This window comes from Strix uralensis, chromosome Z (genome assembly GCF_047716275.1).
Source record: "Strix uralensis isolate ZFMK-TIS-50842 chromosome Z, bStrUra1, whole genome shotgun sequence".
Lineage (NCBI taxonomy): Eukaryota > Metazoa > Chordata > Aves > Strigiformes > Strigidae > Strix > Strix uralensis.
Genome location: NC_134012.1, coordinates 49,730,052 through 49,742,306, shown reverse-complemented (window position 1 = coordinate 49,742,306; position 12,255 = coordinate 49,730,052). Strand labels below are relative to the sequence as shown.

The following is a 12,255-nucleotide window of genomic DNA, read 5'->3' as shown; positions in this document are numbered from 1 at the left end:
TTGTAATTGGTGCAACTCAACCACTTTCAATAGAAATTATCTCTGGCCTGTAAAACACAGAGAAGCTGTGAAATGGATTAGCTTAAGACAAGGGAGGAGAGGCACAAAAAGAGAGAGGAACAAACACTAGCGCAGACTAAACTAGGCAGGAGAGCTGAGACAGAGTACAGATGTGTTTTCAAGGGCGCTGAGCATGTTCTGGCAGTAGTCCTTGCCTCTTCCCACAATAAGCTGTTATCTGCAGAGAAAAAAAACCACAACAAAGCAGGCATAAATGTGCAGCTCCTATTCAGTGCCAAAGCTGGTTATCAGCAATGAGGCCCCATGTCCCATGGAGTACTTGTAAATTTACGGTCGGCTTTACCTGATGTGCAGATAGGTTCATTGTGCGGTTATCTTGGTAAAGACTGCCAGTGGTTTGGGGGCTTTATGGTATTGACTAAGGCTATGAAAATAAAATAAAGGGCCTGAAACTGAAAATATTAACCCTTTACAAGCCAGAGGGACCACTTTGTGTTTCTGTATAGGTTCTAGTGCAGAAGAAAAATTACACGATCCATGCACAGGGATTAATTTACATAATACAGCTAAAGGCCTGAGATTGGGATGTGGTGGAGACCTGGCTGCTTCCCACCCAGGACAGTGAGATGTATTAACACATGCCATTGGTAGCAGTTGTGCAACAAGCGGGATTGGCGCGTTGAACACCCAAAGCCTGCTGCAGAGATGGCTTCCCCACTGTCCGGGCATGGTGGTTCTTGCAGCTAAAAGCACCAGAGGTATTAAATGAGAGACAGAGGTATTAAATGCCACAGTATCCATCAGAAAGACCCAGGGCTTCAGAAGGGACCCATCACCTTCTCTGCATCTCCCCCCACACTGGAGCACAGAGGGAGCCAGCAGCAGGATGAAGCCCCGAACCCCCCATACAGCATGAGGACCAGGAAGTCCCCAAGTCCCTGAGCCAGTCTCCCTTCTCCAGGGCTGCCTGGCCCTGGGCTGTGTCAGCTGCTCCTACTACTTCCACCTTGTAGTACCAGGGAGATGCTAAAATACCATCGGGGCGAATTCATGGAAGGGATGACATGCGGACAGAGACACCCCAGCACTATCTTCAAAATTAAAAATTGAGTTTACTTAGCTTTGGAAGGAGTGTTTGCATACAATATAGCAGCGGAGAAAACACTGAAATACATTCTTCCAAGAAGGAAACCCAGGCTATTGACAGCTTCTGGAAAATTAAAACAGTCACAGAGGTTTTTCCCTCACAGAGTATTAATTTGAATTAAATACATAGAACACATCCTAATAAAAGATATATATTAAAATACAGTGGAGAACATCACACAGTGTGGACATCTGTAAATGGTGTGATCTCACTGACCTTCTCAGGAAAAGATGTACCAAAGTCGAGGGAGTGTTGTAAAAACAGGCTCTTTGTAGAAACACTCATCTCCATATTCTTTCCTAGGAAAGTAAGTACAATTTCAAAAAGGAAAGCATGAAGAAGTCTACCATCAGTTATTAAACAAGCTGTCTTTAATGTCCAGATTTGCATTTCATTTCAGTATTTTCATAGTACTACCTGCAGAACTACTTTGATAATACAAGTTTGTGTTAGAGGAATGACAGATCTCTGAAAATGCTTCCCTGAGAAGCATCTGGACACTGGCAAATAAAGGTATAACAAAAAGGGAGAAGAATCAGTGATTTTCCTATTGATCTGAAGTTACTGATCTGTCACAAGGGGCTACAACTTTTGCAGGTGCCCAAAGTCATATACGGCATGTGATATGGCAGCTCTACCTTTGTAAGAATCTGGATACTTAATCAGTCAGGAAAATGTTATCCACCAGCCACGGGAAACTAATGTAAAATTTCTATGGAGTCCTCCATGCTATATATATAAAAAAACCCCAGCTACGAAACAAAATAAAAATGCCTAGAAGAAGAAACTGAAAAAGTGGGTGAAGTGGAAGAATGACATCTGCAGAACTTCAAAGCGATGTACCGGGAAGGCAGGGTGAGAGATGTGCTTTAGCCTTCTGCTTAGTGAAACTTGTTGGAGAATAATTGTTGGGACAATGGGGAGGGGGCATCCACAGCTCTGTGCCTTCATGGGGGATCTGCAGCAACTCTGACCCACACCAAGCCTTCCAGTCATTGGACAGGGAATAAACAGTTCCAACTCTTGCCAGGAATATCTGGTGCAGCGATCTCTTTGACAACCATTTCCAAGAAAGCAAAAGCCTGTCAGTCCTGTCGGTCCAATGAAAGGTTTACCTCATTTACAGACTTATTCTGCTCTGAGGAACAAAAACACCAAGGCTGACTTGCTAAACCAATCATTATCAGTGGTGCAGTCTGCAATAAATGCAGACAAGTGGAGTCTAACCACTCCTGACTTGGGCAAGTAAGCCATTTTTCTCTTTTTTCTTCAAATTTCCCAAGGAGGGACATTTACCATCAGGCCCCAGCTCCCTGTGAGGCAGTCTGCAGGGAAGGGGAGCAGCAGCGGCTGCCGGGCATTGACAGAGTCAGTGCAGATCCCCAGGGATTACTTGCCAGCCTGTTTGCAGTTTGATCCCACTTAGCACAAGCAAATATCAAAATATTTTGTTTCTAAACAGACGACTGAAGTCTGTTATGCAAATCATTCTTATCCTAATGCACAGGCAAATGACTGAATTAGAGCAATAGGATTAGATGCTAATTTGTCAATATGATAGTTCAATTTAGAATATATTTAAAAAAAAAAAAAGAAAAAAAGCTGACAGTGGAGTTTCTGGTCTACCAGTCAAACATTTAAAGGGATGACGTCTTCTCTTTCTGGAGAAAATTCCCCTAGAGGAGGGTAATGGACTAATTAAGGCAATTAAGGGTAAAGGCATCAGGGGCTTCCCTCCAAATCACAGCAAGAAAGTCACCGAGCCCTCTTCTTCCCTGAGCCCATGTTGCCTGCAGTGTGAGGGAGGGGCCGCACTCAGGCCCTCCCTCCCGTCTGGGACCCATTTGCCCCCAGCTGGGGAGAGAGTTGTCGCCTCCCCCACGCCCGTGTGTCTCGCAAGTTGTTGCCCAGCCCCAGGCACCGCGCTGTACCAGAGGAGAGCCAGTGCGGGGTTTACCTCCACCGCCATGTAGAGGGCATCTACAGTGTCTGTGCCAAGGCCACAGTCTTGAGTTTTTACCGAGGAGCCCCCTCTCCCTCTTCCAGCCCGACAAAGGAAACAGCAACATTTTCTCGTGGTGTTACAATCCCAGCACCATAAAACCCATGCTTCTTTCCCCCCATCTTGCCATGCAGTCCTTTTCCTTTCTATTGTCTGTCTGCAGAGCAAGCCCAGCCTGCTGTTTCACCTTCAGCAAAGAAAGATCAGTGGAAGTGCCTGATTGCTTAAAGTGCAGTACAAGGAGCACTAGGCTCTGATATAGCAATTTCTGTCTGAGACAATTTAGCTTTTGATCTCTAGATGCAGTTAATTGCTAGCTATGCAGACATTTGTGGGGGAGAAAACAATCACAAGCCATTTTAGAAGCGAGATTCTTGATGCTTAATCTTGCACCTGTCCTAAGAACTGAAATGGGCTTTTCTTAGTCTGGGTCATGCTGCACAGAACTGCAGATCAACCAAAGGCAAAACATTTCAAATGTCAAATAGATGCAAATCCGCTGTTCTCTCTCATGATAAAAAGAGAAAGTCACCAGGATAAAAACAATAAGCTGTTACAACTCATTAACAGCATTCTTCATGTCTCAAAAATAAGGCAATAAATCATATACAGAATAATTGGAAAAAGCAGCTACATTCATTGTTCATTTTGGTCTTCTTTGTCTTCATGTGGTAATACAAGGACAGCAGAGCGAAGTCTCACTTCTCCAGGGAGAAAAGCAATGCTATTTTTAGATGGGGAAGGGAGGAAGATAAGACACGACACCCTGGAGTGCACCTCATTCAGGTTCAAGTCCCAGCATGTAAAACAAGTGCCAGCAAAAAAAACCCCTCTGTCTAGGAGTTGGTTAGGTATGTCTCATGCTCCCTCAACCATAGCTGCCCTGCTACAGGCATAAGATGTGACAAATATCCTGCTACCCACCACCAATTTGCTTCTATTCTCCTGGGTGTAATAATGACACATCTCAAACCCCTGAAGCCTGGTATTTTGGAATTGCCTTAAGAAATGTCATTCCAAAGCTCTGTTTAGCCCACAAACCACAGCCAGCTGAGGCTGGCAGGGCCAGCTTTGGAGGGGTATATGAAACAGGGCAAGCACCTCTCCCTTGCTGTTTAGGACCTGACTGTGCTGGAGGGTATAGCCACGCTGCCTGGTTTGATTTGCCCTGTGCAGTCATCCTCCTTTGGTTTAATTACCCCTCCCTGCACTCACTGGTACTCTGGCATTCTCAGTGCACAAGAGCAACAGTGCCATTCTGCACTGCGTGAAAAAACACTTCCCTGTCTCTGCTTCAAATCTGATACCCAGCTTGCCCACTGAGCAGTACTTGGATGCTTTTAGCAAACTCTCAGCAATGACTCAAGCTGTCTTTCATTTTTTCCTGAGCTAAGAGATCATAATTTTGTATATGTAGTCACTTTTCCCCTGACAGCCCCAACACAGAATTCATTTTAGTGCAATGAGCTATTTCAGCATCTTTTTAGAGTCAGCACTAGATTTGGTTATCCTGAATAACATTTCATCGGCTGTAAATGTCACTATTTGCTTGTACCACCTTCTTCAGGCCACTTAGGAAGATGCTGAACATCAGGCCCAGGACTGCTATCTGTAGGACCTCCTCCTGATGTACAAGGTGACCATTTCTTCCAACCCTCTCTTTTCTGGGATTTAGTCCACATGTAACCTCTTCTGAGTTAGCACTGAGGGTAATCTCTCCTGTTCCATAATAAATGTCATTTGTTAGGAGCCCTTTTTTCTTCCCTAAGGCTGTGTTGAAAGCTACATAGCCCAGCCAAGCACAATCTGTGTGCTCATAAAATCCTTCCAAGAATTCTTGTGGCTGTCAGGCCTGATCTTCCTCTCAACACCAATGTTTCTTCTCAAACCTTCAGTCAAACCTGTGACCGTTACAAAACAAATGAGAGCCTTGACTGACCTCTAGCTCCCAGGATCACTTCTGCAGCCCCATTCAAAGCCTGGCATTGCATTTCCACTTCCATCCCTCTACACCCAGAGCTGACTGTAGCACCAGATTACACACAGTAATTCAGAAATTTCTTATTTGTGGTGTGTGTTTTTTCAGGACTCCTGGGTAAACACCATCTGGTGCTGAGAATTTGTTAATGTTTAGTTTATCAATTTGTTCTAACATGCCTTTTCCCAACACCTTCATTTGAGGTGGTTCCTCAGACTCCCTCCCCAGTCACGGTGTCTTCATCATAGTGAATGCCAACGCAAAGAATTTGCTCAGGTTTTCTGCAATGCCCTTGCTGTTCGCCAACAGATCTTTTCACATGGGATCATTTACTGGCTCCACCAGATCCTGATAATCTCTATGGACTATGGACTGGTGTTGTACAGCCAAACTGATCCTGCTAATATTTATATATCAAGATAGATTTTAAATGCACTTATACTTCAAGTACATGCTGCTAAGTTTACTATGAAAATTTCAGATGGAAAACACCAAATGTGATCTTGGTACACATCCAAACACAAATGTGAATTCTTTTGAGTATTTCCCAAACAGGAGCAATTTTTATCTTAGGGATCTACCAAAACTAACTGATAACCAGCCCACAAGCACACTATGTAGCTGCCAGTCACTTCAAATGTTTGCTATTGACAGAGATGAATGGAGCCTGGAACAGCACCTTTCTTTGTGTTAAATGTTCCATTCAATCCCTGAAAGTATGCAACAGGAGAAAGAGAAACCAAATACAAGATGACCCTTGCCTAGCCAGGCATAGTGCTTTTGAAGCCCCTGTTTATGTGAAGAGGTGTTAAGAAGATTTATGTGAAGTTGCTCATGAAAATTCATAACGAGTGTTTCAGTAGTGGAAGGTAAAATATTTATTAAAAACAGTGGATTGAAGAGAAAAGCTCATCCCTATGATCAGTTTGTCATACATAAAATAAGCAATAAAGGTGACTGCCTAACATTTACTTACAATCCCAACTTAAGCCCTTAGAAAAAGAGAACCTGGAGATAAGGGACAGCAGCTTCTAGAGCACTGAAATAGAAGAAAGCAGCTTCAGTGCAAATGAGAGGGAGATGAGGAGAATGATTTATAAGTGCAATGATTAATCTTTCACTTTATGTGGGAACAGACTTGGGCATTTGATTAAATATCCAAGGTAGGAGAACAACATGTAATAACGTAAAATCTTGTTTTGCAACTGCTTTCAAGCTTTCACTCTTTCTTCCGTGAAAGTGATTTGAATTTCAGATTATTGAGGTTTTGATTTTGTTTTTTTTTCCTAAATTAAAGCTGACATCTTTGGAATAAATTTAAGTGTACAGGTGTGGAAAGGACAGGAAGAGTTTTATTCACTAACTAGTGTAGTTCCTCTGTCTTCTCTTCCTCTTCTCGTGGTCCAAGAGGTACAGAAAGCAATCATAATGATGAGGAACATGCTCTTGGTCCTGGGGCAAAAGACTGTAGCAGTCAAATTAATTGGGATGCTGTTTAGATGTGTATTCATCAGCACTGGGCATGATGACACATAAGGAACATTATTCACATAGACGTGGTTAGTATAATAAACTGGCAACCCATGTCTGGGAACGTAAAGTAACCCTTGCAACTTCATCTGTCAGACTTCACTGGTACTCTAGGCAAGGGGATGGGGGGAGGAACCCAGGAGAGCCTGAAATAGCATAGCTTCATGTGGGAAGATAATACCATCACACAGCTCTGAACAGTGGAGACAGATATTTAAAATTCTTTTTCATTAAAGAACATTTTTAGACGCTTAGCTATTGCCTTTCTCCTCTCTGTTTTCTGGGTATCATTTTAATGAATATGTATATTCCTGAATATTTTATTTATATATGTTCACTCCTTCCTCATCAGAATTCTACCTTGTTACTAAGTGACGAGGCTGTGCTGTTGCTATGTTTTCTTCCTCAATAATCCTGCTCATTTGGTGCTGCCATTCTTCTCCCTGTACAAACAGGCCTCAGCCAACAACTGGGAGAAATAGCTGGCTTTGTTTCAATGTCCCAGATTTCACTTGTGTTGGTAATTGCATCAGCTATGCTGAGCTCACAGATGTGTAGCCCTCTGAGATTTTCTTACTATTGCTATACCGCTAGCTGCAGCCTCTCAGACCTCCACCCTGCCAAAGGCAACCAAACTAAACCAAGGAACTGAGTGATCTGCCAGCTTTGGTAGGACAGTTCACCCAACCAGGAGGCTTCGCTCACAAGTACATCCATCTGCAGGCACACAGCCAGATTAAGACACACATCAGACCATGTTTGAATCCAGGCACCCCACCAGAGCCCACCTGAGGTCTCACACCGACAAACAATTTAGACAAGCAAAGAGGTTATTCATTCAAAAATAACCCAATTACAGTTATCTATTGTGCTGGGAAAACAGGTTAGTGCATATTGATAGGGGTGTTTGCCCTGAGTGTGGTTGCAACAGGAGCTGTAGGCCTGTCCAGGTGGCATTCGCAGCTGCTCCCACCTCACTGCCCAGCATATGTCCAGTGAAAGAAAATGTTATCAATTCGTACCACCCAAGGGGCATGTCCAGCCCTTTGGTGCTCCAGGGATATTAGGCTTACAGAATGCAGTTAAGGCAAAAGTGGAGGGTACCAGTACAGCTGGAACCTCAGACTAGGGACCTAGTGCGCTGGGGTATTGTGAGCTGGCTCCACCAGGCTCATGATTTCCTCTCGCCTGCATCCCTTGCAGCGTGCTGACAGGACAAAGGAAGCCCCTGGCCCTGGGTGAGGGTCAGGACTGCGTCTGCAGGGCAATGCTCCCCATGCGCCTGCTGCAGACCTGCCATCATGGCAGTGGGAGGAGTGGAGCTGCTCTGCACAACACAGCCTTGCCCAGGACCCAGCCTGTCCTCTGGGGCTGCAGGGCTCTCTGCAAAGGAAGGAAAACTACAGAGAAATGTGCATTTTAAGGCTAGAAGAGACTGTTCTTATCATCTAGTGTGATCCTCCAAATACCCTGGGAATAGCGCTTCACCTAGTAATTCCTGCTCCAGATTTATTTGGATGTTTTCAAACGATGTTGACCTTGATACTATCCTGAAATCTGTGTACAAGCTAAATATAGCTCCACATTTATAAAAGCTTACCCTGTAGTATGAATCAATTTATTTTTTACTAATACATTCACAGTTCTTTCTCACATATCTCAAATTCTAATTAACAACAACCAATGGTTTAATTTAAAATATAAGAAATATCCTGTGTTATGGAACCACAACTAGAGTAAAAAAAGGCTCAGAAAATAGGCCCACTCGTTTGCTCTCCAGCTGCAATTTCAAAAGCAGATGATCTGTGTTTTTACAATTGCTTTAAGAGCATAGCTTTGTCAGCCAGACTCCTGATCCAAGCCAATTTTTCCAGTTGATTTGCAGACCCCTTAAAATGGGTGTTCCTAATCCTGTTTTAAACACGGACACCACAGATACCATCCTGGTGGATACTTTTCGATCACAACATCCATTGCAGCTGCAAGAAGCATACTGAAGCAAGGCTTGTCTCCCTCGTCCCACAGCATAATCACAGGTTTTCAGACATAGTAAACTGGTTTGTATCCTAGCCCAATAGTCAGTTCACTAAAACACCAGACCTCATATTCCTAAACTCTCTTGCATTCCTGTTATCTTTCCATCTCTCATAAAGGCTGGTTTGTTGCTATTTCTCTGCCCTATCCCACTCTGCAGTTCCCTCACCAAGAACCACCATGCAGGAGCTTTCAGGCCCTAATTGCTCTAGTTTAGTGTGGATAGCAATTAATTTTAGTAGGAAAAACAGGGAGCCAAAATTCACTGATGCAGACGTAGAGGTTTCCAGTGTGGAAACAATGAACTCGCCTTGTTCTCTCTGAAGTCAGATTCCTGGCATGTTTAATTTAAAATGAATATATCTCCTGCTGAGTGGATAGTCGGCTTGAAATTTGGACTGAAGTGGTGTCAAGCTGCTCAATAGTAATAAGTGGCACATTTGCCTCAGCTTCCTTTCAAAAGGTATTTATTTTTGGTCTGAGAACTCTGAAGCTAATTTGGCTGCTAGTCCAATGAGATCTCACGCACGTAAAGATTTTTTGTTTGAAAAACATGTTGAATCTAGATATTTATGAATGAAGCAGCAATGGAGCATAGTCAGTATAGTACTTTAAATAGCTCAGCCTTTTGCTTTTCTTTCAAGATGAAGAATGCTTCAGTTTTTGGTAGTTCTCCTCTCAAACACACCCTGTACTTTATTTCTTCACTAAGACATAACACATTGAGTTCATTGTTTTTGAGAAGAGTACCAATTATTGTCCAGGATAAAGCAACAATTTTAGCAAAGATGAAAAAGCCTAATGAGCTATTTCTCAGCTTCAATCTTGGCAATATAGATATGACCTGTTTATCTCATATTCGCCAGGCTTTCCCACCAGGCTCATTATCGAGGTGTAATAGCACCTATCAAGAATAATAAGAGCAAATATATAGAGTGGTCAATTCAGATGTAATATTCAGCCCTATAGAGATGACTCAAATAAACTGCCAGGAAAATTACAATTAAGTTTTGTCAGAAGCCTTTGCATGTAATAGTTAATTGAAAGAATCACTTACTAAACCTTAGCATCTTTAACAATGTCAAAAAGACAGTTAAAATTACCTAATGGTATGAATTAGGCCTAATAAAATACACAATCAAGACCAATACCAAAAACCAATACCAATAACTAATTCCAGGGACTGGCTTATTTTTTGTGTGCTTTAAAACCATTTTGCTTCTTTACCAGGGGGAAAAAGAAAAAAAATGTTTTACAATTCATTGCTGAAAAGGAGTTGGAGCTGTCTGCCTCTTTTCAGGAAAGCCACACTGCCAGATTAGTACACAAAACATATTTTTAAGGAGTTTTAATCTTTTTTTCCTGAGGAATAGTAAAAACACCTATAAAAATATAATTACTTTCCAAGAGGCAGCACTTCGAGCTACACATGCAGGAAAGCAGAATGCCTTTTTTTTCAGTTATCATTACCAGTAGCCCTGCCCAATCCTGCTTTGCAGCCTAATTTGGAAATTTTTCAAAGGGCACCAAGCCTGTGATTTCCTTTTTCCTGGGGCATCTCACGGCACTATGGAAATAATGGTATGTTTGTGCCAGCCCCCCCAAATTATGCCAGCTTTTGCAGAATAGATGTTAGCAGGGGAAATGAGACCCGAGTTGTGAGAGAGGGTAAGGAGCCCATATTGCTGCTGCCCAGGCTGGGTTCTGGTCCCTGAGGACTGAGCTAGGTGCTGCTGGTCAATGTCAGTGGGTCAGAGGACAGCCAGAGCTAACGCCATGCTGGCGTTGCATCTCCACGTCCACCTGTACGTCATGAGCCCTTTGGAGGCACTGCTCACCCATCTCTTCTGACCCTTTTGAGCCATATTCAGATGTGGCCATCTAGGAGAAAGAGCTCCCTAACACCAGTGCAACTCTTCCTGAATTGCACTGAGGTTTCTTCTAATTGGGCTGGTGCATAAGTGGTGTGCACACTCCTGCTGCACAGCGGGCAAGTGTGCGCTGCCAGGCCTCAGAGGGTGGTCAGCCTGGTAGGACACTCACCAGCAGCAAGGCACAGGGTAGGTGCAAACAGCCTGTGCTGGCTAGTTTTCGCCTGACAGGGCTAATGACTTTCTTGTATCACCTAACTTCTATCTTGAGCAGTTTGATTCATCATGGGGGTTGCCTAAGGGAGAGGGACTGCTGCAAGGAGCTGAAGCATTACCAGAGCAGAGCAAAGTGAAGAGATGGCAGCAACTGGTGAGAAGAGCTGATTGCTTTAACAGAACACACAGTGCAAAACATAGCAATAAAACATCCACCCTGTGCATCACAGAAGTTGCAGCAATACTTTTAACAGCAACCTATGCTCTTCAGTGGGTGCACTGTCCAGGTGGGACCTGTCAGTGTGGCCATAGAATTTAGACTAAGGGAATGAGTCCAGCTTTGTTTCAACTTGTGACTGAGGTCAATCACAGCTGCTCTGCCCAAAGACAGACCCCTTCCACTCTTTTGGGCTGCCCTGAATTCATAAGGATGGTCCTGAATTTTCCCTCTGAACAACTGAGATCTGCCATGCAAGCAAATTCATATTTGAGAAAAAGTATGCAAGGAAGATGCAAGGTCTTCCTCCAGATCAGGTTGGGTCATGAGGGGGAAGATGTTTGCAGTATTCTGGTGACATCTGACTTACAGCTTCAGGGAATGCTTATACCAGAGACAATGTCTGCCCAGCTCAGACCGCCCAGACATGCTTAGGGATTGAGCTCCAGTTTGGGAGGGTTAGCAAGTGGTGAATGGTCCTTACCTAAAAACCACCAGAGACTAGCAGTCAGGTCCTTGGAAGTAATCTGCCTGTGTTTGGACAGCTGTTGCTCCTGCGGGGAGAAAATGCACACCTTTCCTCCAAACAGTCACTTGTTCCTGGGGGTGAGAAATTACAGTGAAGTTCTGCACTGAAAACTGACTGCAAACACAGAACCTTCTCACATAGCCACCCTGCTCACTTTGTGAATTGTCACATCTGTTGACTTCAGGTAACTGAAATAGATTCTTACTACCTTCTGCTTGTTAGTTGCATTAAAACCAACACCATTGAGAGAGAGAGAGAAAAAGGTGGACTGTTTTCCCTATTTCATCAGCCTTCACGACATTTTCTTTACCAGGGACAGTGCAGGACAATGAGAAGTCACAGCTTCACATACAGATCCCAAGTAATTATGAAACACAATAAATATGGACTCTTACAACACAATTCTTCCAAGGTTATTTTTCAGAGGAGAGCTGTACTCTAATATTTTATAAAATTACTTCCCAAAGGCTGAATTTTTCCAGCAGCACAGCTATTTTTAATATCCAAAGCAGACTCTAGAACCACCAACCTAAAAAAGTGCCATGAGATACATGAATAGAAGCTCACCTGATATCCCAAACCTTGATTCTGCACTTATGCTACCAAGGGTCTTTTAATTTTTCTGATCTGTCAGGGAATATCCCAAACAAAGCACTTCTAGTAGCATGGTTCCACCAACACCATTCAGTAGTCTTGTATCAGAGCTAACA

The 12,255-nt window shown here is 43.4% G+C and overlaps 1 long non-coding RNA gene across 1 annotated transcript; it reads right to left on the bottom strand.

Annotated features, from left to right (window-relative positions):
• Nucleotides 1-969: 969 nt before the first annotated feature.
• Nucleotides 970-11,606, bottom strand: LOC141937740 (uncharacterized). The gene is made up of 3 exons (XR_012627051.1): nucleotides 11,501-11,606; nucleotides 1,385-1,467; nucleotides 970-1,231 (listed from the first exon to the last, which is right to left on the bottom strand). It is a non-coding gene; the product is annotated as an uncharacterized LOC141937740 (long non-coding RNA).
• Between the last annotated feature and the right edge of the window lie 649 nt (nucleotides 11,607-12,255).